Below are 20,900 nucleotides of genomic sequence, written 5' to 3'. Positions count from 1 at the left end.
TCAGGTGCTGGCAAACAACAGCCACATTCAGCAGGCTGCCTGTGTTTGTAAACAATGCTTCATTGGCACACAGCTTGCGGAGATGTTGTTTACAGGCACAAACTTGCAGCTAGTAGATAAATCAGTTCTGGAGATCTAATTTAAATGCACAGCAGAATGATTACAGTCAACAATACTGTATTATAAACTTCAAAGTTGCTGAGAGACTAGGTCTTAACTGTTCTCACCACAAAAAGGAAAGGATAATTATGCATGATTGAGGTGTTAGTTAACACAGTGTGATAACATATTGCAAATATATAAATGTATCACATCAGCATGTTGCACACCTTAAACTTACACAGTATTACTCACCAATTATATCTAAAATAAAAATAAAAATAAATAAATAGGAAGGTCCTTCTTTTTCCTCTCTCCCCTCTGGGATATATACAGTTTCTCACATGGCCTTCAAATCATTTTCTACATGTAAATATCCTTTAAACACACACACACACACAAACACACACACAAACACAATGGTATCATACTATACCTGCTGACATAAACTTACTTTTTTCACAGAGTATGTCCTGGATATTTTTCTATGTCAGCACATATGGGTCGAGAAAGTATTCTGTAGTAAGCAGGTACCATAATTTATTGCTAAACTTTCAATGGCTTTCAGTATTTTACTCTCTAAATGATTTATCAGATGCATTGGTTTTCTGCATGGCCTTCACTGAACAGCATTCAGACAACAACTAATCTAACACCTGATATACGCCAGGCACTGTGTTAGCTGCTGGGCTCCAAAAGTGAATAAGCCATGGTCCCTGTCTTCAGAGAGCTCACAGTGTCTTCCAATGACAATGTTGATACATTTAATGAGCAGCTACTATGGGCCATTCAGTGTAATGATATTGACATGCATTATCTCAGCCAATCTTAACAAAAGCACTTTATGAGCCCCACTTTACAAATGAGACTGGGGCTCAGAGAGGTTAAGTAACTTACCTGAGGTCACACAGCTAGCAATAGATTGAGCTGAAATTCAGACCCAGTCTCTTCAGCACCCAGCCTACACTCAGGAGACCAGGATTAAAATTAGTGCAAGTGGGAGCTTCAAGGAAGGAACAAAAGACTCAATTAGGGAGATCAGGGAAGGCTCCATGAAGAAGTGACAACTGGGTGTCATCAAAAAAGAACAAGCACTTTCCAGTGGACAAGGAAGGAGAGGGGATCCCAAGTAAAGAGATGAGCATGCACAGCCATGGGGGCTGTGAAGACAATGAGTTTCTGGGAACCAGTGTATGTAATTCAGCATGATTGGCTGCAAAGTGAGGCAGATGAGGCTGGAGAAAGGCAGCCTCACGGCAGGATCATGACATCTCCTCATTCTAGCTGAGACTCTAAACTTTATCCTAACAGTTATGAGGAGCCATTGAAGGGTTTTTAAGCAGGAAATTCAAGATCAAAGTTGCTGCTGGTTGCAGCGTAGAAGAGAGACTAGAGATGGGTGGGCGGCAAGGAGATGGATTAAGAGCTGCTGCTGTCATCCAAGCCGTACATGAAGAATCTCTCCTCTTGGGGCCAGCTTTTGCAGGTAATAAGACAGCAGGGTAGTATTGAAGGCAGGACACACCAATCCAGGGAGACCAGGAGCTCAGGGCTCCTGATAATATTAAAGGCAGACTCAGTCCTTGTGTTTGCCCGGGATATGAGAGCTGATGGCTGACTGCCCAGTGGGGGAATCTGACTTAGTCCTGGCCTACTTCACTCCATGTTCAGAAAGCTGGTGAGAGGAGGACATCTTGAACAGCAGCCCATCCGCTTCCACCACCCCCGCAGCGGACACCACAAGGCTGTGGGCCTGCAGAGAGCCAGGACACGAAGCCGCTGCATGGTGAGTCATCCCAGCTGGTTCCGGCTATTTTCCCTGGGATGCAAGAGAGCCAGCGGAAGCGTGTCCTGGCGAGGCCAGGCAGGAGGCCAGTGGCCAGCCTGCCAGGGGCTGCCAGGCATGGCCGTGGCCTGAGGGGAGGATGGATGCCCCACTGACCTTGTGGGGAGGAGGGGAGCCACTGGGAGGGCCTTGCTCACTTCCACAAGGCAGGGAGAGCAGCCAGCAGGTCTGGGTCTGAGACACACCAAAGGATGCTGATCAGGGCAGGAGCATAAAACACAAGGGCGTGGCGTCAGGGCTTGAGGTTGGCAAGTAAAACAGCAGACTATTTGCTGAGCCCGGACTCTGGTCCAGGAGTTGTGCTGAGCACTTTACATCATCACCATGTCTGTGGAAATACTTTGTAGCTATCACATCATTGAATCCACTGCAACAGGGGTCAGATTCAGCTGGTGATCTGTCTTTTTATGGCTAACAAACTAAGAATGGTTTTTACATTTTTAAAGGATTTTAGAAAAAAAAAAAATATGTGGCAGAAACCATCTGTGGCCCACAAAGCCTAAAATATTTACTATCTGGTCCTTTAATGAAAACATGTGCCAACTCCTGCACTACAATATAAGCTCCAGGTGGGCAAGTAGGGTGTGAGTTGCATGTGTGTATTCCATTTCCATGTTCCCCACCACCTAGAAGAGTTCTTAGCATATAGTAAGTGCTCAATAAACATCAAGTGAACAAATTAATGCATGAGTGAATACAGTTTTATTATCACCTAATCAAGATAGATACTATCATTAGCCCCATTTTACTGATGAGTAAACTGAGGCTCACAGTGGTGAATTGACTTGCCCAAGTGAAAGAGATTTGTCAATACTTGGAAAAGTGGATTGAAAGCTAGGGAGTCAGAGAAGGGAGAACTGATTCCTGGCAAGAGCACGATCACGTTGCATGTGGAAATCCAGACTCCACGAGGCCGACACTCAGACACACCTAAAACAAAGCCTGAGCATTTGGGTGCAGAAGATCTCCACTGGGGTGCAGAACCCTGTCTTACTAAGCACATTAGCCGGCAAAAATCACCAACACGAGCCACGCCCCACTTAAAACCAATTTAACTTCGTATATTGTTTTCTTCTTCTTAAGTCACTTGATTTTTAAATCACCAACAGATTTAAGTCATTCAGCCAACATAATCATTGCAGTTAAGCATCTGTTCTTTTTACAGCAAAAACAGTGAAAGTAGAGAAAGGAAAGGGAATCTAGAAAAGAACGCAGACTGGGGCAGAGAGCAGAGAAGCCAACAGGGAAAAGGCAGACAGCCCACCCACCTGAAGCTGACACACAAGGAGAGCAGAGAGGGAGAAACACGGGGTCTTCAAGGCCACCCAGACCTCATCCCACCACTGGCCGGCTCTGCATCCTTGAGCTGGGCACTCGTTCCAGTCAGGTGAGCATGAGAGAAGCCAACCTAGAGACACTGATGCAGATGTGGATATGGATGCAGATGTGGATAAGGATGCAGATGTGGATAAGGATACAGGTAGAGGTAGATCTGGGGGAATTGATGTTCAACAAACATTTAATTTCCATTTTAGTGGGGATGCAAAGATAAAAGTGCTCCTTCATGCAAAGAAGCAAAAATAGATACTTATGAAATAGTATAACTACTTATAAACTATTTTAAATGCAGTGGTAGAACTGTGCACAGGGTTCAGTGTGAGCGGTGACGAGAGTCCCTAACTCATACGTTGGGCCATAAGATTAGAGAAGACTTCTGGGGGGAATAGAGTGGGTGAGCTTTACCTTAAAGAATGAATAATTGTGAAGGAGACATTGAACTTGTCAGGACAGAGTAATTCAAAGCATAGACACTGTTGGTGAAGAGTCAGGGCTTCAAATTTATCAGCGAAGAAAATATTCTTTTCATCACATTGACAAACAGAGGAGTCAAAAGCAAAACCTTTTTGGTGAAAATATGTGAATTTGAGATATTAGCACAACATCCAACTGGAAAAGCCTAGCAAGTACCAAGCTTGAAATGAGTATAGTTTGAAATGAGAACACAATTGCAGGTAAATTTGGGAGGCAGAAACAGTTGCCTAATTTTCTATTTTTCTGGCTGTTCTTTCTCAACCCTTTTCTTAGTCACTGTCTATGGATTGAATGCTTCTGCCTTTGAGTTCTTCTTTTCTTCTTACATTAAGGAAGGAAGGGAGGGAGGGAGGGAAGAAAGAAGAAAGGAACAGAGGAAGGGAGGGAGGAAGAGAATGAAGGAGGGAAGGAGGGAGGGAAGAAAGAAGGAGAAAGAAGGAAGGAAAGAGAAAGAAAAGATATGGCGGGCAGATCAAGAGCAGACTGGAAGCCAGAGGCACAAGCCGAAGCCCATGTCAGTTCCTCTCACATTGGTAACTTCACTGTGGAGGTGAACACACTCCTGCCAGGAGAGGGAGAAACTAAAGAGAAACCAAGGGAGGGGGGCAGCTGTAGGCCTGGCACGGCCTGACACCAAGGAGGTGCGCCAGGAGATCAGCAGCAATGTGGGGAAGCTACAGAAGAGATGCCACTCCCTCTGGCCTCCACGCCTCCCACCAGAATGCGGAAACATGCAGGAAAGAGGATTCTGGGAAATGTAGTTCAGCCTCGACAGGTCTCACTTTACAAAGCCACCAGGGCCCTTAAGAAGTTTCTTCTGTTTGGGGATCTAGGACGTGAGGAGGGCAGCTGAGCTGTGATTTCTTTCTTTATGAAATGGAACAAAAACAGCACAAACTGTTAAAGGATAATGTTTTTTAAAACACGTGAAATATGATAAAGAAGATGTGGCATATATATACAATGGAATATTACTCAGCTATAAAAAGGGATGAGATGGAGCTATATGTCATGAGGTGGATAGACCTAGAGCCTGTAATACAGAGTGAAGTAAGTCAGAAAGAGAAAGACAAATATTGTATGCTAACTCACATATACGGAATCTAAAAATGGTACTGATGAACTCAGTGACAAGAACAAGGACGCAGGTGCAGAGAATGGACTGGAGAACTCGAGGTTTGGGAGGGGGTGGGCGGTGAAGGGGAAGCTGAGATGAAGCGAGAGAGTAGCACAGACATATATATACTACCAACTGTAAAATAGATAGCCAGTGGGAAGTTGTTGTATAACAAAGGGAGTTCAACTAGAGGATGGAAGATGCCTTAGAGGACTGGGACGGGGAGGGTGGGGGGGACTCGAGGTGGGGGGAGTCAAGGGAGGGAGGGAATACAGGGATATGTGTATAAAAACAGATGATTGAACTTGGTGTACCCCCCCAAAAATAATAAATAAATAAATAAAATTTAAAAAAAAAACCACGTGAAATATTAACATGTCAAAGATTTTATTTTACTCATTCATTAATGAGAAAACCAGAAATATGCTAGCACTGGTTCAAAGGAGAAGCCAAAGAACAGATACACATATAGGTAATCAGGATTCCAGAAATAAAATTTGCTTAATAAATGTAAAACTGGTCAATATCCACAGAACAGTAGTCAATTGCATTTTTTCCTACTAGACAGTTCATTTGGGTTTCTATGGACAAGAATCATTTTCATTGTCAGTTTTCTGCAACTTACAAAGTCATAAAATAGCTCAAAGACAATAATGGTGGAGATAATCAAGAAAGGTGCACTAACTAGGACACCCAGTCTCATCTTTCTGCTCAGCCCAAGTCTTGCACAATTTTCCTGACACTAATAACAGCCAATATTTGTTAACTGCTAACAGCTCCAAGCAAATGGCAAGTATAAAGCCACCACTAAAGCCTGAAGCTGTATGGTACTCAGTTCACAAGTGGGAAAACAAAGGTTCAGTGAAGTGGGTTAACACCCAAGCTCACATGGCTAGCAAACATCAGAACTGGATTCAAGCCTGGCTGTCCCACAAGGGAGATTTAAACATTCTCCCTTCTCCAGCTCCATAGGTCTCAATCCACTTTGTAGTGGCCGTGGCATGTGGGGAGGGGAAAGTATTTTATCACAAACATTGTTTAAAATGTCTTGCCAACGCTTGGTGATAATAAAAAAGTAAAAAGGATGCCCGCTCCTTTCAATATTGATTTGAATTCTCTGCTTACAATGACACCCCCTCTCATCCCCTACTGGGGCAGACTGCTCCTATCACCCCTCCCCTTGAGGTCATCTTCACCTCTGCCCCATCCTCACCCCCACCCCTGCCAAGGGTGACCTTCACAGCTTACCTTCAGCTTTTGTCCTGCTTAAAGGGGATGCTGAGTGCGGGAGTGGAATTCCTCAGGACACTAGAGGGGCTTTTGGAGGCTACAGAGTGGTAGAGGAAGAGGAGGGACAGAAGCGGGGAAGGGGGAAAGAATAGAATACAGGTGGGGAGAGATGAGCCCCCTACTGGGAAGAAAACTTGGTGGGCAAAACCACAGATGTTTAATGAGCAATCTGGTTGGGTTTCTGCAGGAAGGAGTGCAATGCGAACCACCTTCCCCACATCCATGAGCCTTCCAGGAAAAAAGAGTGTGAAGAACTCAACCCTTGGCCCCTGGGATCCAGAAAGAACAAATTGAGAGTGGAAGGAGAGAGAGGAGGGAAGAAAGAGGGACGGAGGGAGGCTGGGTGGCTATTGAATGAATGACAAATTTCTCCAAGGAAAATGGTTGGCTGCAGGGTGAAGTTGGGCTGAGAAAGTTTCTCATAGTCTTAAAGTAAGAGTAAGAGTTGGCCAAGGAGAAAGGGAAGCTGGCACCATCGGCTGCCTCAGAGGAAAGCAACTGAGTGTCTATGAACCTGAGTCTGCTAAAACCGAGTTTCCCTGCCTTTATAATTAACCTCTCTACCCAAAACTTTAACCCCTTTCTTGTCCTGCCCCTGTTCCCCTCAGGATTGAGGACTATCCAAAAAAGGGGGAGGATTGAAACCAAGTAGTACCCTGTGCGGACCTCTCTGATCCAGAAGCCCCTCCATGTCCCCCATTTCTTGTTTGTAGAAAAAAAGGCTTTAGTCTCAAGATCTTTCCTGAGTTCCAAAGAATAGGCTCCAGAAGTTAATGATTAGGGCAAGAGTCACCAGACTCCTAGTTCCTCCTGAAGAGAGAGAGAGAGAACAACCTGATGCCCATCTTTGAGTTGCTCTATAGAAACTAAGACTCCCACCCAGGTGGAGGACAGTGACTACATGCTGACCACAGGCACATAGACCCCAGACTGGTTGGAACCAGAACCCTGTTACCTCACCACCAGCCAATCAGAAGAAGGTCCACAGCTGATCACCATCATACAACCCTCTCCCCTAACAGTCTTTAAAAAAAACTCTTGCCTGAAAGGCATCAGGGAGCATGAGCTGCCTGTTCTCCTTGCCTGGTGCCCTGCAAATCAACCTTTACTTTCTTGCAAACACCCTCTGTCAGAGTTTGGCTTTCTGTGCTGCTGGCAGCCTGAGCCTAGCGGAAACGATGGAAGGGAGGCTTGTCATTGAAAACTTTTTCATGCCTTTTGAATTTTGAACCCCATGGAAATTTGCCTGTTCAGATATAAAAATATATACTTTTTTAAGTTGGCCAGGTTAATAATTGTTAGGGAAGAGGATCTCCAAGCATAAATATATTCCCTCCTTTGCAAACACTTGGGAAATTCTATTTTCTTTCCTTTCAAGAATCAGAAGGCCAGGGTTTGCTTCCTTCCCGGCCCTAGAAGTAGTTAGTTGAGGGCTCAGTCCTCTCCCGGGCACCAGTGTAAGGGCTGCTGCATGAAACCATCCCAGCTGAACCCTGCACTGCCCTAGGCCAGGGGCTGTTAACTCCATTCATTATCATGTGAACGGGTTGCTCAGTACCCAACCCTTACGTGATGTCCTGCTCCTCCTGCCATAGCCCAGCCTGCTCCTGTATAAAAGTTTCATCAAGAACCCAGTGACAGGGCAAGAATAAAGATGCAGATGCAGAGAATGGACTGGAGGACACGGGGTTGGGGGGCAAAGGGGAAGCTGGGACGAAGTGAGAGAGCAGCACTGACATATACACACTACCAAATACAAAATAGACAGCTAGTGGGAAGCTGCTGCATCACACAGGGAGATCAACTCGATGGGTGATAACCTAGAGAGGTGGGATAGGGAGGGTGGGAGGGAGTCACGGGAGGGAGGGGATATACGTATAAATACGGCTGATTCACTTTATTGTACAGCAGAAACTGGCACAACAGTGTAAAGCAATTATACTCCAGTAAAGAGCTTAAAAAAAAAAGTTTCATCAAATTCAAAGTCCAAAACAGCCTCAGCCAAGAGCCTCTTTTCTTTCATCCAAGAGGAGTTTATGGGTGTTGTTTTCTCACTGGTTTTAAAAAGTACAGAGGAAGCAGGCAAGGTCTCCTCCCCACGAGCTCACTTCCCTCTGGCCCGACACTCGGGGTCCTCGCCCTCGCTAATGATCCCTCACCACAAGTGAATTGACTCTGACCACAGCAGCTAACATGAGCGGACGGTTTGTTTGCCTGCTCCGGGAATCGAATCTGTGGAGTGCATTCAGCCTAAGGGAGCTTGCGGCATCCTGACCACTCAGGATGTGAGGCTTTCATGAGGGGGTCAGACAACAGATACTTCTCCGGAGGCAACTGTGCAAACAGCACAGCGTCCTCCTGCTCCGCCTTCTGTCTCCAGCATAAAAGTCTCAAGAACCAGCTCCAGCCTGAATGGAATGTGTCCGCGAGAAGACTCCTCTTCCTTATAAATATCTGTCCTAGCCCCAGGTGTCCACTGTCTGCAGCTCTATCACAGAAAGCCATTGTCCCCTGGTGGCCACCAACCACAGGGTAAAGCCCAAACCTCAGCCAAAGGCTCACAGGGTCTGATCCTGCTCTCCCCTGTCAATTTCCCCCACACTGAGTCATTTTCAGATCCAGGTGCTCTCTTGCCTCCTGGCCTTTGCACATGCTGAGCCCTATGCCAAGAACGTCCTCGCATGGTAGGAGACTGGTTCAATAAACAATGGTACACTCTTACAACACTCTTGCAACAGAATATCATGAAGCCATTAACAATGATAGAGAAAAATACTAGGTGCCATGGAAAATGTTACAATATATTGAGAAAAAGCAGTTATGAAAAATCATAATAGCAGCTAACACGTACGGAGGATTCACTCTACTCTACAGTTCTAATCACTTTACATCAGCACTGGAAAGAGGGTACATTATTTTCTCCCATTTTACAGATGAGGAGACTGAGGCTTAGTGAGATTACATACCATGTCCAAGATTACAAGCCCAGGTCATTTGTCTTTAGTGCCTACCTTCTTCACCATCACACAGCACAGTGTATCAAACAGAAAGTGTTTGTTACCTTGGTTTTATAAAAACAAAGCAAAGAAGTATACACGTAGAAAGTTGGAGCGTTTTAAAGCATCACCCTGATATGTGCCAGGATGTTCACAGTGGTGATCTCCCGAGAAGGAGATTGATGAGGTCCAGTGTTGCTGGTGGGGGTCCCCAGGAAGCAGCCTCAGAGGTGGAGTTTAGCATGAAGCATGTTTATTGAGAAGGACTCAGGAGCAACACCTTTGGGAGAAAGAGACAGGAAGCAGGGAGTGGGCAGAGGGAGCGCTTGGGCTTTGCTGCAGGGAGGCCTAGATCTAGAACAGTCCTGCAGAGTGTCCCAAGTTAGGCTGAGGTAGCCAGGCCTTTATGCCTCCCGCATCCATCAGGCATCGGATGGTACTGGAAGGCTGGGCCCTGGCAGCACGCCCAGCACCGTGGGCGTCTGAGGGGTGCAGCGCATGCCCCTGCAGGTGATTTTAGTTCTCTTCCTTTTGCTTGTCTGTATGGGCTACGATTAATGCACATCACCTGCGCCGCAAGGGAAAGACGCTACAAGAAGAAAGGAAATCATCAATCCTCGGTCGCATCAAGACCAGAGGCAAGCTTGGCTCTGGCTTCAGAAGTAAACAAGGCCGACGTGGAGGATCTGCCCACGTCACACAGTAAATAACTCATGCCTTCTGGGATGGCTTGGGTGTGAATATTAGTTCAAATACTACACGTGAGTTAACTGGTGGCACTCCAAATAGAGAGCCACAGAAGCTGACCAGTGAGTGAGAAGGACTTTGGCGGAAAGCCTGGCTGGTTATCTGGCCTTAGGGAAGGAAACATGTAGCAGCTAGCTGCCTCCTCACCCCAAAATGCTGGGGTGGTAAACTACTCCACTGTGGCCACCAATGAACCACACCTTTAGGTCTGTATCCTTGGCTCTGGCACTGGTCATGTGGCTTGCACTGACCCATGGGACCATGACAAGTGGAAGGCAAAGAGGTTTAATAAGCATTTGCACACTGAGCTTATCTTCTGGGAACACTCGTCTTGGAACCCAGCCACCATGCTGTAAGGCAGTCCAGGCTGTCCTCGACGTGGAGACACGTGGTGAGAGAGGCCAGGTACAGAAGAGCCCAGGAGAGCTGACCGTACCAGCACGAGTGACCCAATCAACACTATGTAGAGCAGAACTGCCCCATCAATTCACAGAACCTTGAGAAATAAGAAATTGTTATTATTGTAAGCCACTAAGTTTGGGCTTAACAGCAATAGAAAAGTGAAGCAGCAGGGCTGGGCTGGAAAAGAGGTCCCTGGATAAGTCCAATGACCCCAGCTTGCCACAGCCTAGCCCATCCTATGATCCACGTGCTCAATATCTACTTTCAAACCAATCCAATCTGCACAGCTACCACACAGCCATTGACACCTAAAGACACAGACAAGGATACCTCAAGGATATTCAGAACAATATCCTTGAGGCCTCCTTCTGTGTCCCAGAAAGGCAGCTGAGAACATGAGCTCTGGAGTGGGTCTGCCTGGGTTAGAATCCCAGTACCCCTACCTACAGGCTGAGTGATTGCTCTGAGCCTCAGTTTCCCCTTGTGCAGAGTGGGTTAATAATAGTCTGTATTGGGTTGAATAGCATCCACCTTAAAATTCATGCCCGCCCAGAATCTGAATGCAACGTTGATTGGAAACGGTCTTTGCAGATGTAATCAAGCTGAGATGAAATCATACTGAATTGGGGTGGGCCCTACGTCTAACATAACTGGTGTCCTTATGAGAAGAGGGAAATTTGGACACAAAGACATAGACAGAAAGAAGATGGTTGTGTGAAGACAGAGGCAGAGACTGGAGTTAAGCTGCCACAAATCAAGGCGTACCAAGGATTGCTGGCAGCTACCAGAAGCTAGGAGAGGCAAGGAAGGATTTTTCCCTGGAGTCTTTGGAGGGAGTCTTCAGACTTCTGGCCTCCAGGACTTTGAGATAATAAATTTCTGTTGTTTTAAGCCCCCAGTCTGTGGTCATTTGTTCTGGGGGCCCCAGGAAACTGAGTCACAGTCTTTGCTGGGCGGTGATTGAATGAGTTAATACAGATAACCTTCTCTAGCCGAACTCTCACTATGGAAACTAAGGAAACGAATAGACTTGGATAGTGGGGGTGCCTGTAAGGTGCACTTACTGTCACTCAGCACCCAGTAAGTGCTCAAGCAATGGTAACCATTACTATTGCTGACCAACTCTCCTTCCAGTCTTGGACAGTCTCTTATCTTAGACAGTCTCTGAGATGAGGGCTTCATGTCCTAGATCAGTGATCTTAACCTCAGGGTATTCAAAATCACCTGGACGAGCTCACTAAACACACAGCTAACGGGACCCGCAATTCCAGAGTCTGATTTGGTTGACTGGGATTGGGCCCATGAATCGCCATCTTGTAAAAGTACCCCGGGTACTACAGAAAAGGATGTTCCATCCTTCCTTGCCCCTCCTAGCTTCTGGTAGACCATACTTTGAGAAACGCTGCCTGAGGACTCAGGCTATACACTCAGTCTCTGGATTTGCTATTGGCTTGTCCTAAAGGATTCCAATGTGGACTCACCACTTGGCTCCAGTCCATCAAAAGTAGAACGTTCTGCCCTGGCACTAGCTATGCCAGCAGCGTATGCAACCCTCCACTACCTGACACCACCCAGACCCTAGGACAGCAGAACTGCTCACACGTGGGCAAAAGATTTGAGGCTGCTGGATAATAACTACTCTAGCATAGCACCTACCCTATGCTAGGTTTTTACACATACTATCCCTAATTCTCACAATAACTATGAAAGTTAGGTTTTAGACATTATTATTGTGCATTTGAGAAAACAATCTTTTGTAAATGCATAGCTGTTTTTTGTGTATATTGTTGGGATTTGCAGTCATGCAGCCAGTAACCATGTCTGACCCAAAGTCCACATCTCCTCCTAAAACACCATAATTCCTGTTTACTTGGTCCCTCTCTCTCCTGCCCTCATCTCCTTTTAAAACAGAAAATAGCTGGCTGTAACAGTCAGGGTAGTTGACAATAGCTGCTGTAACAAACATCTCCAAAATCCCAGTGGCTTAATGAAATTTTATGTCTTACACACTTCACAGTCTGATGAGGGTTGAGAAGCTCTCCTGGGAAGCTCTTTTTCACAGCTCTCATCTCATTGCATAGTATGATGTCATAATCTTCAAAATGTGGCCTGAACAGTCACCACCAATGTCAAAGAGAGAACAGTTAATAGTGGGGGTTGTGGTCAAGCCTAGAGGAGGGTCATATCACTTTAACCCATTTCCAGTGGACAAAATCCAGTCATGTAGCCCCCAATCTCATTGTATAGGAGGCTGGAAAACATTCCTCCTGTGTTCCCAGGAAGAGGAAACAAGATGGGTATCTAGCCAGATTCAATCATGACTTTCAGGGGCTCCCATTTTCTAAGTTTCTAAGTCACGTGCCGCTAGTATGAACCATGTGCCAGGCAAAGGCTTTACCTACATTTAATCCCCACAACAACACTATATAGTTGAGGAAACAAAGCTTTGGGGCAGTTAAGGGACTTACTCAGTGTTAAATAGCTAGTAAGTGTATAAATCAGGATTTGGACCCAGACCTAGCTAACTGCAGAGTCCACGCGGTTAACCACTACTCTATACTGCCTCCAATTGGCCAATAAAAGAAACTGCACCTATCCCAGTTAGATTGTCCCAGCTATCAAGTTAGAGTCCCAAATCTAACTGCCCCGCCATGGGGAAAAATTTTTTTTAATTAAAAAAATAAATAAGTAAAACCACTGAAATCAGAGTTAAATTAGGTCCAGTTGGAGGTTAGGACGTTGCAAGATACACAACAACTCAAGCATAGATCCAAATGAATAAGAAGAATCCAAGCACATCCCCAATGAATGCGAATCTATGCAAATGAATGTATTTGCCTATGCCAGTCTATGTAAATAACCATGTCCTGAAAAGCAAAAACCGGTGGTGGTCAGCTTTTCAGAAGGCAGTGCCTCTGCGCTTGTCCTCTCTTAGTATAAGGGTTACCACTGGGCAAAGGAAAAAACCTCTATATTGAATACTGTAAAGAAAAGATATACAAAGGGTGACATCCAGACCTTTGCAGGAGTTCAGATACCTAAGAGGAGGGAGGACCAGCTTACCCAGCTCCCAGTGAGCTGCCAGATTCAATAAGTTAGTAAAAATCAGTAAGGAAAAATCCTCTTTCAAACAAGTGCCCATTTTCTTGTCCCAAAGGTAAATTAGAAAAGGCTGAATTGGAAATCCATCCTTCCAGGGCAATCATAGTCAGACTTCGGTATGCATTAGAATCACCAAGGGTCCTTACTTAATAAGCACATCCCTGGGCCAGTCCTCAAGACCTCCTGAGTCAGGCAGGCTGGAAATCTGCACTTTTAAAACACATCCCTGATGATTCTGAGTCCAAAAGCATGTGCATCACCTTTTTAGAAAACCCACTTAGAAAACACAGGTTTCAGAGCAGATAGACCTGGATTTGAGTCTCAGCTTGACATTTACTAGCTGTGGGCCTTGGCTTATCGACAACGTGTCACATCCCCAGTACCTCCATTTGTAAACTGGGTCTAATTTTATTCTCCCTTTCAAAGGATTGCTAGATGAGATAATTCACTTAAAAGTCTTGGTGCAATGCCCTACATACACAGAAAAAAACTAGGTAAATATTTGGTATAATTATGATGATCAATCCCTGATGAAAGATGGGAACCAGAGAGCTGTACCAATCCCGGGTGAATAAGCCTTTACCTTCCCTGCTGCCTCTCACTGACTCCTCCCCTTGAGAGGGGGAGCAATGGTGATTGGTTAGTTGACAAGAGTCTGAGCTCCTTCGTCCACTGTTCCCTTTTGACCTAGGATGCCTCCCCCTCCTCCTCCATTTCCTCCCCTCTCCTCATCTCCCTTCCCTTCCTTTTTCCTTTCTCTTCTCCCTTCATCCCCTCCCACGCCCTTCACTCCCAGCTCTCCCTGTGAGAGTTTCAAGGTCTAGACCAGAGGAGGAATATTAAGGCTGATTAGAGCCACAGGTCCAAGCTATATCCTTCCATTCGGACTAGCCCGCAACAAGCTTGATATTTTTATCCCTGTCTCACTCTTGTGTCTATTAATTTCTCAATTGGTCTGAAACCCATAGAAGCAAGCGGTGACCATCTGCCTAAAATGCCACCACCTAGGGTGCACCTTCTGGGCGCTGTCATCAGCGCACAGTGGGTAAGCTCCCTTGATATCCGTCGTCTAATGTGGCAGTTTCCCACTGAGGCCAGTTATTCAGTCGTGATTAACCATGGCAACCATACTCAGGTACTAATTTCACGGTTGTCAAGATTTCCTCTTGTGGAACACCCTCTATTTGCTCAAATTACTATTTTTTTCATCCATTCTTAATCAAGTGGGTTTGTGTGTGCAAAATCAACAAACAGAAAATAGCCATCATAAATGACACCTCAGAAGGAGCGCCCCAGACTCAGACCATTAACAAGTAATAATCAGGTTTTGAAGGACCTTTCAACACCGTGTAATGCATGTTCATAAACAATGGTGGTGCCCGGCTGCTCCCTTGACAACAGGAGCTGCATCCGGGGGTGCAGACTGCTTGCTGAGCACTGTGAGCAGCCGTTCCACCCGTCCCCACAACAACCCCATCTGCAGATGGGTAGACTGAGACTCAGGAAGGGTCACTGCAGGCAGTGTTCAGTCTTAGAGCATGAAGTCGCATGGCCAGGATTCAAACCGAAGTCTCTTGCCACTAATGTCCTCTTCTCTTTCCACCACACCAGGATGCCTCTTTGTAACTCTCCCATCATGGCCCCTTGTATTTGAGAATATGTCAAGCAAACCTCAGGACTGAACGGCCTGTTTTAACACTTAAACTCAGAATAATTCCTAGATTCAAATCCTGGCTTTTTCTCTTGCTGTCTGTGTGATTTTAGGCAAATCACTTAACCTCTCTGGGTGATTCCCACTTCCTGGTATTCACTCCCATATGTAAACTCCCTCTGAGTGCGCATAGGACCCGTGACTTGCTTCTAATCAATAGAACACAACAAAAGTGATGGGAAAGTCACTTCCATGATTAGGTTACAGAAGATTGTAACTCCTGTTTTGCTAGAACACTGTGTTACAATCCCAGCTTGCACATTTTGATAAGGCAAGCGGCCATTTGGAGAGACCTGTTTGTCAGTAAACAAGACGAACTGAACCTCTCATTCCACCAGCCATGAGGAGTTTAATCCTACCAACAACCACATGAGTTTGAAAGCAGACCCTTCACCACTTGAGACTTGAGACCCTGGAGCCCCCATTTGACACCATGATTGCAACCCAGGAGGTACCCTGAGCCCCAGGACCTGAGTTCTGCCTAAATTTCTGACCCATCAAAACTGTGCGATAATAAACATGTATTCGTCTTCCTTTTTTTTCCAACTCTTCCTTGGAGTAGAATTGCTTCACACTGTTGTGCTAGTTTCTACTGTACAACAAAGTGAATCAGCTGCATTTATACATATATCCCCGTATCCCCTCCCTCTTGAGCCTCCTTCCCACCCTCCGTATCCCACCGCTCTAGGTCATCACCAATCATCGAGTTGATCTCCCTGTGTTATGCAGCAGCTTCCCACTAGCTATCTATTTTACACTTGGTAGTGTATCTATGTCAATACTACTCTCTCACTATGTCCCAGTTTCCCCTTCTACCCCCCACCCCAAGTCCTCAAGTCCATTCTCTGCATCTGCATCTTTATTCTTGCCCTGTCACTGGGTTCATCAGTACCATTTTTTTAGATTCCATATATATATATATGAGTTAGCATACAGTATTTGTTTTTCTCTTTCTGGCTTACTTCACTCCATATGACAGACTCTAGGTCCATCCACCTCACTACAAAGAACTCAATTTCATTCCTTTTTATGGCTGAGTAATATTCCATTGTAAAATGTGCCACATCTCCTTTATCCATTCATCTGTTGATGGTCATTTATTTTTTTTTTAATTTTATTTATTTTTTTTTGGGGGGGTACACCAAGTTCAATCATCTGTTTTTATACACATATCCCCGTATTTCCTCCCTCCCTTGACTCCCCCCCACCCTCCCTCGAGTCCCCCCCACCCTCCCTGTTGATGGTCATTTAGAACATGTATTCTTCTAAGTCACTAAGTTTTGTGGAAGTTTATTAAGCAGCAATAGAACTAATACATCATTCAATCATTGATTTGTTCAAACATTCACTAAACCCCTACTATATACCAGGCACAGTTCTGGTGCTGGGGATACAAAAGGAACTAGGTCACAGTCTGTATCTTCAGGCTGTTCAGCCTAGGGCAGGACTAGACATGCTTCTACATGATGCAAGATACACGGCCCACAAGAAAGGACACACAGTCAACATGCGTCCTTTGTCCAAATGTAAACCCTATCTTTAAAAATATAAATTTTAAATTAAAATGTAAAGGTAAAATTTAGTTTAAAATAACAGAGAAAGGAAAAACCTAAATGTCTTCATCAGCAGGGTAATGACACACAAAAAAATCCACAATTATATTTGTAATCCATGAAGTCCACAAAGTGCTTAACAGCCATTAAAGATAATGAAGCTAGTCTATCTCATTGCCATGGCAAAAATTCCAAGACACATTGTTGGCTGAACTTGAAAAAAAAAAAACAAATACACTAGCAGAAAGAACAATTCGGTAGGTAAATGATACCACTTATGTTTAAAAATAATCCACTCTGCACACACATTCACATGGATATACACACAGCATTTATCTTCAATGAATCTATAAACGAGTATGTAGAAAACAGTACCACAGAACAGTTAAGGGCAAGACTCTAGACTCATACTTCCAGGACTCACCTTCCAATTATCCCATTTACTGGTTGTGCGACCTTGGGAACATTTCTGAAATCCTTTGAGCCTCAGTTTCCTCATCTGTAAAATGGGGTTGTTGTGAAGAATAAATGCGCTAATATAAGACAGGTACGTAATCAGTGCCCAATGGATGTTTACTATTATCAATACTAACACAATGGGTGTTATTTTTACTGTTATTCATCTGGAAAGATCTGCCCAAGAGTAAAAACAATGACTGCCTCAGAAGGGTACTGGGATGAGAATGGAGGACAAAAGGGTCTTGAGACCTAACTGTAATTTTCATTTTGTTTCATGGTCAATGTTTCAGGTATCATGTTACCAACCGTCCTTGTGGATAGTCAAATAGGCACAGTGAAGCAGGACAGGCACACAGCAGGAAGTAGTCTGTCCCCTCCAAAGGTGGGAATGGTGTCGAGGCAGGCTGCATGGAAAACATGACACGCTCCAGATCACCCCTCCCACTGACATTTTTTCCATACACACGTTTTCCTCTCAGTCTTTTTCTGAAGACCGGGATACCTTCCCAGACTTCCCCTTACCCAGATTGATGAAGGCCTCCTGAGGGACTGGGGAAAGGGCTCAGGGGCTGCTTCCGAAGTTCACCAGGGACCCAGTAGGATGGCTGGGCCACTTGCCAGCCTGGTCTGGCTGGCCTTCCAGGACACCCAGTGAGCTCTTCCAGCCCTGCTGCGCCATCCGTTAATAAACTCATGATAACGAGCTGTCTCATCCAAGGACACTGCTGCTGATTGCTGAGGGAAACCTGTGTCCTGTGAAGGGGGCTGGTCAGTAGTGGTGATGGATGACCTCCTCCCTCCGCCTGCCCTCCCGCATCTGCCCTCATCTGCCAGCTCCCCAGGTTGTCAGTGGCTGCTGACTGAAGTGAGGAAACCCACGGGGCAGAGGGGAGTGGTTCTGAATAGAAACAACTAAATCCCCCAACATCTTGGGAATCAAACCACAACTGGGAATCTCATTAACTCCACATCTTAACCAACTGAGCTAAATGCCTACTGTGAATGAACATCTTCTTTCAAAGCGATAAATTCACCCAGAGGAAGCAATTAACTAGACCAATAAAGCTCGGAGGGAGCAGAGAAGAAACATTTACCAACAGTCTCTTAATCACTTGCCTTCTTCCCTCCCCTCCCATTTAATTTCCCCAATAGTCTTTTTTGTAAATTATTTTTTTATTTTATTACATAATAAAAATGTATTACTCTGTATTATTGTTTATTATAAAAATATTATATAATAAAATAATTTTATTATATAGCCGCATAATGTCTTCACTATTATTATTGACTATTTTATGGATGAGAAAACTGAGGTTCAGAGAGGTTCTGTGATGTTCTCAATACTACATAGCTAGGAAGCTAATGCATTTGGTCCTTGGCACATTATTATGTCCACTTTACAGATGAGGAAACTGAGGAGTCCAAGCTTGAGAGATTAAGTGGCTTTCCCAGGGTGGGGGTCTGTGGCTGGGAAGTGGTGTGGTCATTTTTTCTGATCTCAAATGCAGAGTTCTTTCCTTGATTTGCTGCTCAGAGTCAGAAGCAGAATCTCACCTTCTTAATCATCCACTTGGAGGCTGGATCAGACCTTTCCTGATCCTCTATATTGTGCTCCTACTTAAAGGGTGGTCCTGGATTCACTCACAGTAGAATCAAACTAGGGTGCATGTTAGAATGCATATTCCTGGGCCCCGATCCAGTCTTTGAATCAAATGCTGTCTCCGCAAGATCAGGAATCTGCATTTTAAATAAATATCCGAGAAAAGGTCTTATGCACACTAAAGCTTGAGAACCACATCACAGGCATCCTTCCCTAATGCCTGGTACATCTTGATCCGAGAAAAGACAAGGCAGCTTTTGAAAGAGTGATGTTTTATACAGTTGAGCCAAATTTTTTAATCCGTCATCATTTTACATTTATGAAGTTCATTTCTGTCCCCTTAATCAGAAGTCTAAAGCTGGCAGCCTAGACTTTCTTTGGCCAGCTGTTTAGTCTCCCACCCCCACTCCTCACCTAGGGTTTTGTAAAGAATCTGGTCAGGGCCCCTGGGTTCAAATTCTGGCTCCAGCTGTGCCTCTTACACACTCTGGATCTCAGTTTCCTCAAATGCCAAATGGGTAATAATAGTTCATGGCTCACAGGCACGTGAGATTATTAAACACTCTCATTAATAGAAAGCTTATGGAAGAGTACCTGGCAGGGAGTCAATCCTCAGTGAAGGTTAGCTGTCAGTATTAAAAGGCAGGATTCTAGATTTTCTTGATTCACCCATGGCAACACACATCTAGATGCAGGTGATGGACTGGGGGTGCGGTCACCCCACACAGCTCTTAGTCACTTGGCCATTCCTCACGAGGAGTCTTCAGCTGGCCCTGCAGGTCCTTGTGCTGGTGACACTGAGGACTTAACTGAAAACACATGTCCATTCATGGATGGACCTAGAGACTGTCATACAGAGTGACGTGGGTCAGAAAGAGAAAAACGAATGCCGTATATGAACGCATATATGTGGAATCTAGAAAAATGGTACGGATCAACAGGTTTGCAAGGCAGAAATAGGGACACAGATGTAGAGAACAAACATGTGGACACCAAGTGGGGAAAGCAGGTGGGGGGGGGGAGGATGAATTGGGAGATTGGGATTGCCATACATACATTACTAATAAGAAAAAAATATCAAATTGTACACTTTAAATATGTTAATTTATTGTATGTCGATTATATCTCAATAAAAGTTCTTTAAAAAAAAAAGGAAAACACATGTCCATTATTGCATCCCCTCCCAGAGTCAGGGGCTCCAACACCCTCATCCCATAGCACCAGCCCAAGCCACACCCATCCAGGGGCCACCTCGGGACTCCGCACCCACATGACTGAGGAGGGGCCTGGAGCAAGAGGCTCCTTCAAGGCCTTCAAGACAAACCCTGCTTTCCCGCCCAGCCTCATGGCTCACCGCTCTCCACCCGCAGCTTCATCTCCAGTGGGACTGGTGCAGGTACCCAGATCACACCATCCTGTGCTCCAGGGAAGTATTTCAATACAAGCCCAGTGATAATCCCAGGACTGGTCTTTCTAAGGTCTTTTCCCCTGGCTAACTCACCCTGTCCCCTGCGGGTTGCAGCTTAAACCTCGCTTCCCCTGGGATGCCTCCTAGGCCTGTGCAGGCTGCTCCCACTTCCCAGGTTCCTGGTCTTCAGCAGTTATCACACTGGTGTTGGATTACCTGTTCATTGTCTTCCCTCATAGACCAGGAGATCCTCCAGGCCAGCGTCTGTGTCTTGTTCACCAGTGAATCCTCAGCACCTAACAAAATATTTAGCACATAGTTGGCACTTAATAACTGTTTGTTGAATAAGTGACTAAAAACAAGGGATTCTGTTGAGACTCAGAAGAGGGACCAGAATTCTCTTTACAAAAGAGAGAGAAAGAGAGATACAAAACAAGCATTTATTGACCTACCGTATGTGAACCTTCACAACCACCTTATGAAGAGGGTATTATAAATCCTTCTACAAATAAGAAAGCTGAGTTTCACAAAGGTTTAAACTATTTTTTCAAGGTTATTGAGTCACCAAAGTCTTTCTGCAAAGTCCCAGGTCACGGATATTTTAGGTTCACGGATCGTATAGTCTCTGTGGCAACTGCTCACCTCGACCACGACAGCACAAAAGCTACAATGTGTAAACAGACAGGCTTGACTGTGTCCCCCCAAAATTTTTATTTACATAGCAGGTAACAGGCAAGATCTGTAAATCCCTGAGGTAG

The sequence above is a fragment of the Hippopotamus amphibius genome, chromosome 9 (genome assembly GCF_030028045.1).
Source record: "Hippopotamus amphibius kiboko isolate mHipAmp2 chromosome 9, mHipAmp2.hap2, whole genome shotgun sequence".
Classification (NCBI taxonomy): domain Eukaryota; kingdom Metazoa; phylum Chordata; class Mammalia; order Artiodactyla; family Hippopotamidae; genus Hippopotamus; species Hippopotamus amphibius.
The sequence above is the reverse complement of the archived record's forward strand: the minus strand, read 5'-3'. Positions refer to the sequence as shown.